The sequence below is a fragment of the Ursus maritimus genome, unplaced genomic scaffold, assembly GCF_017311325.1.
Source record: "Ursus maritimus isolate PB19 unplaced genomic scaffold, ASM1731132v1 scaffold_207, whole genome shotgun sequence".
In the NCBI taxonomy this organism is placed as follows: domain Eukaryota; kingdom Metazoa; phylum Chordata; class Mammalia; order Carnivora; family Ursidae; genus Ursus; species Ursus maritimus.
Window position 1 is genome coordinate 24,035 of NW_024424531.1, and position 5,412 is coordinate 29,446.

General features: G+C 44.1%; 1 long non-coding RNA gene across 1 annotated transcript; it reads right to left on the bottom strand.

Moving 5' to 3' along the window:
- Positions 1 to 40: 40 nt before the first annotated feature.
- On the bottom strand, positions 41 to 1,533 carry LOC103680391. The gene is made up of 4 exons (XR_573102.2): positions 1,236 to 1,533; positions 1,004 to 1,111; positions 543 to 575; positions 41 to 207 (listed from the first exon to the last, which is right to left on the bottom strand). It is a non-coding gene; the product is annotated as an uncharacterized LOC103680391 (long non-coding RNA).
- Positions 1,534 to 5,412: the final 3,879 nt, after the last annotated feature.

Sequence of the window (5,412 nt, forward strand, 5' to 3'; positions counted from 1 at the left end):
CAGACAGGTGGGTGGGGGCGGGGAGGGTGGGGGGGGGGTGTGTGCGGTGGGGGGCCAGTCTCCCCACCTCCTCACATTATGTTAATAGGAACACGGACACATTCCGACGCCCTTTGCAGAAAGAGAAATCAGGGGTGTTGATGTTACAAGGTGGGCAAGTGAACACATCTTGCATCGCTCAGTCCCCCACAAGGCAGCTGGCTCACACTGTGACAGAAAATAATCACGAACAGATACAGGTCAGTCACATACATGTGGAATTTCCCAAGAGCCCTCCCTGTGGTCGAAGTATCCTACGCAAAGAATCCCCACTACCCAGTCATGGCCCCTTTCCCCCCTCCTCTCCCCATGTCAGGCCCTCCAGGGTCTCAGCTTTAGAAGCAAAGAGAGCCCTGAGGACTGTCCCTGCCTGGGGCACAACACACAGAATGTGGTCAGAGCCACAGGAGATGAAACTAAAGGACAGCTGTGGGTGGGTGAGCTCCCCACGACGTCCTTCTACACTGTCTCAAGGTCTCAGGGATCACCCCCTCCATACTTACTTGCAGCCTGAGCGTAACTCCTTCCTCTTCCACCTGGGGAAAGAAAACATCCCATGAGACGCCATGGAGGAGACGCAGCCCGAGATCCTAGATGAAACAGATAGCCTGGACCACAGGGAAGTTTCCAGGGCTGTCACTACAGACCTAGGGCAGGACTGGGGACAGGAACAAAAGACATGGCAAGGTGAGACCAAACGTCCTCCTGGAGTCTGTCCTCAGCAAGGACCTGCTCTCTGACCTGTGACTGCTGGGAATCGGGGCCGTCACCACATTCACTGGGGTGATTAATCTGTCCTTCACTCTCACCTGTGCTTGACTACAGTGACTGTAGCAACGAGCCGCACGGTGGACAAGCACACGTGTGCAGACGGCACTGCCCATCAACAAGGCAGGACAGACTTCCACCTGGGCTTGAAACACTGCAGAAGGACAAGAAAACTCAGAGCACCCCCCTTCCCTACCTGAGCTCTACTTCCTCCACATGACAGCTCCAACCAGCACAGTGCCAGTGACCACAACCAGACCAGCCACGATGCCCACGATGGGAATGGGGGGCCGAGGAGGGGACTCTGGGAAGAGAGGATAAGGTGAGGGCCTTGACCCCCAGGTCTCAGCCCCAACCCTCCTGAAGTTCTCCCCAGCAGCTCCTCATGTCCCTGAGAGGAGGCTCTGTGCCCAGGTTTCCCTCCTTACCCCATCTCAGTGTGAGGGGCTCGGGCAGTCCCCCATGCTGCACATGGCACGTGTATCTCTGCTCCTCTCCAGAAGGCACCACCACAGCCACCCACTTCTGGAAGGTCCCATCCCCTGCAGGCCTGGTTTCCACAAGCTCTGTGTCCTGGGTCAGGTCCTCCCCATCCTGCTGCCAGGTCAGGGTGATCTCCGCAGGGTAGAAGCCCAGGGCCCAACACCTCAGGGTGACCTTATGGTCAGTGAGGAGTTGGTAGGTGACATGTGTCTTCGGGGGATCTAAAGAGAAGGGTCAGAAAACTCAGGAGCCCCGGGGTTACAGAAGGAGTGGGGCTGCCCGAGTGCAGCAGAGCTCCCAGGCATTGGAGCAGGGAAGCCGCTGCAATCAGCGAGTCCAGGCCCCAGCTTTCTGCTGGGTGTTGCCGCAAACTGGGAACCACTGCACAGTCAGGTGAACCGCTCTCCAAGCAGCGGCCCAGCAAGCGGCAGAGGCAGAGGGCGAGCCCCCTCCTCCCCTCCCCCAGGAGGAACTGCACAGGTCCACACTGCAGGAGTCCATCAAGTTTGGAGTTTTGAAACTCAGTCTCGTGCCTGACATAAAATCGCTTGATCACAGGCTGGGTGAACACAGAGTTCCCAGGGAAACCGGGGAGACCCGAGTGAGTGATTGCTTTTCTGTGCCAGCTCACTGAAGAGTGGGGGCTGTGAATTTCCAGGTCCAGGCTAGAGGGCGGGATGTAGCCATATTCATCCCAGTCAACAGAGCTCAAAGCCTTCAGACAGCAAAACAGCACCACCAAGTGGACCCAGAGCTGCTTATACTGAGCCCGGCCTCTGTGCAAGGGAGGCCCAGTTCCACCAGGGCAAAGTCCACCTGAGAATCCCAGCAACAGGCCCCTCCCATAGAAGACCGGCAGAGACAACTTGCTGCCACCAAGTTTACTGACCTTGGGGGCTGCAAAGCTTCGGCCCTTGGGGAAAACAGTATATAGCATTGTTTCTTTATTCTCTAATCTTTCAGTATTATTTTTTCAGTTATTTTCTTATTTTTCAATACTTTTTTATTCTTTTTTAATTTTCATATATACATTATATATTTTTTAAATCGTTCCCTTTCGTTGAATTTTATTTTATTTTTGTATATATATAAGTTTTTCTTTCTTATTTTGGGATCTAGTATCTTTTAATAAGCAGACCAAAACACATCAAGATCTAGTTTTTGTTTTATTTTCTTTTTTATTTCTTGTTTTGTTTTGTTTTTGTTTTTTTCTGGTTTGTTTTGTTTTTTTCTGTTGTCGTTATTGTTGTTATTTTCTCTCATTCTTCTATTCTTTTCTGGACAAAATGATGAGATAGAGAAATTCGCCCCAAAAGAAGGAACAGGAGGCAGTACTCACTGACAGGGAGTTTATCAATACAGATATAAGTAAGATATTTGAACTAGAATTTAAAACGATTATCAAGATTCTAGCTGGGTTTGAAAAAAGCATAAAAGACACTAGAGAAACCCTTACTGTAGAAATAAAAGAACTAAAATCTAGCCAGGCATTAAAAATGCTATTACTGAGATGCAGCCCCAAATGGAAGCAATAAAAATGAGAATGAACAAGGCAGAAGAGTGAGCCAGTGATATAGAAGATAAAATGATGGAAAATAAGGAAGCTGAAAAGAAGAAAGAAAAGAAATTATTAGATCACAAAGGGAGACTTAGAGAACACAGTGATTCCATAAAGTGAAATAATATCCATATATTAAGAGTCCCAGAAGATGAGGAGCAGAAGAAAGGGGCAGAAGGTTTATTTGGACAAATTATAGCTGAGAATTTCCCTAATCTGCGGAAGGAAACAGGCATTCCAGTCCAGAGAACCCCCCTCAAAATCAATAAAAATAGGTCAATACTTTGACATATAATAGTGAAGTTTGCCAATTTCAAAGACAAAGAGAAAATCCTGAAGCACCTCAGGACTAGAGGTCCTTAACCTACAAGGGTAGACACATAAGGCTGGCAGCAGACCTGTCTACAGAGACCTGGCAGGCCAGAAAGGACTACATGATATATTCAAGGTGCTAAATGGGAAAAATATGCAGCCAAGTATACTTTATCCAACAAGGTTATCATTCAAAATAGAAGTAGAGATAAAGATATCCAGGAAAAACAAAAACTAGACGAATTAGTGAACCCTAAACCAGACCTGCAAGAAATATTAAAGGGGATCCTTTCAGTGAAGAGAGACCCCAAAGGTAACAAAGACCTGAGAGGAACAGAGACAATCTACAGGAACACGACTTTACAGGTAATACAGTGGCACTAAATTCATCTTTCACTAATGACTCTGAATGTAAATGGACTAAATGCTCCAATCAAAAGACATAGGGTATCAGAATGGATTAAAAAAAAAAAAACAACACCCATTGATATACTACTTTCAAGAGATTCATTTTAGACCCAAAGATACCTCCGGATTGAAAACGAGGGGGTGGAGGACCATTTATCATGCCAATGGACATCAAAGAAAGTGGGAATAACCATCCTTATATCAAACAAGCTAGATTTTAAACCAAAAACTAATGAGAGATGATGAAGGACACTATATCATAATAAGTGTCTATCCAACAAGAAGATCTAACAATTATAAATATTTATGCCCCTAACTTGGGAGCAGCCAAATATATAAACCAATTAATTACAAAATTAAAGAAACTCATTGATAATAATGCAATAATACTAGGGAACTTTAACACCCCATTCACAACAATGGACAGATCACCTAGGCAGAAGATCAACAAGGAAACAAGGGCTTTGAATGACACACTGTACCAGATGGACTTCACAGATATACTCTGTAAATTATATATAGAGATATAGATATATAGATATAGATATATAATATATCTATAATCAAAGACCCCACTACAAGGGAGATTTACAGATCAATATTCCTGATGAACTAGGATGCAAAATTCTCACCAAGATATTAGCTAATAGGATCCAACTGTGTATTTAAAGGATTATTCACCACAACCAAGTAGGATTTATTCCTGGACTGCAGGGGTGGTTCACCATCTGCAAATCAATCAGTGTGATACACCACATTAATGAAAGAAAGGACAAGAGCTATAGGATCTTCTCAGAAGATGCAGGAAAAGCATTTGACAAAATACAGTGTCTTTTCTTGATAAAAACTCTCCACTGTGTAGGGATCGAGGGAACATACCTCAATATCATAAAAATCATAAGTGAAAGACCCATAGTGAATATAATCCTCAATGGAGAAAAGCAGAGCTTTTGCCCTATGGTCAGGAACACAACAGGGATGTCCTCTCTCACCACTGTTGTTCAACATAGTACTGGAAGTCCTAGCGTCAACAGTTAGACAACAAAAAGAAATATAAGGCATCCAAATTGTCAAAGAAGTCAAATTCTCACTCTTTGCAGATGTCATAATACTTCATGTGGAAAACACAAAAGACTCCACCAAAAAATTGCTAGATCTGATACAGGAATTCAGCAAAATGGCAGGATATAAAATCAATGCACAGAAGCCAGTTGCATTTCTAAACAATAACAAGGAGGCAGAAGAAAGAGAAATCGAGGAATCTATCCCATTTGCAATTGCACCAAAAACCATAAGATACCTAGGAATAAACGTAACCAAAGAGGTAAAGGATATGTACTCTAGAAACTACAGAACACTTATGAAAGAAATTGAGGAAGACACAAAGAAATGGAAAAATGTTCTCTGCTCATGGGTTGGAAGAACAAATATTGTTAAAATGTCTATTCTACCTAGAGCAATCTACAATTTCAATGCAATCCCTATCAAAATACCATCAACTTTTTTCACAGAAATGGAACGAATAATCCTAAATTTTATATGGAACCAGAAAAGACCCCAAATAAACAAAGGAATGTTGAAAAAGAAAACCAAAACTGGTGGCATCACAATTCTGGACTTCAAGCTCTATTACAAAGCTGTAATCATTAAGACGATATGGTACTGGCACAAACACAGACACAAAGATCAATGGAACAGAATAGAGACCCCAGAAATGGACCCTCTACTTTGTGGTCAACTAACCTCTGGCAAAGCAGGAAAGAATATCCAGTGGAAAAAAGACAGTCCCTTCAATAAATGGTGCTGGGAAACTTGAACAGCCACATACAGAAGAATGAAACTGG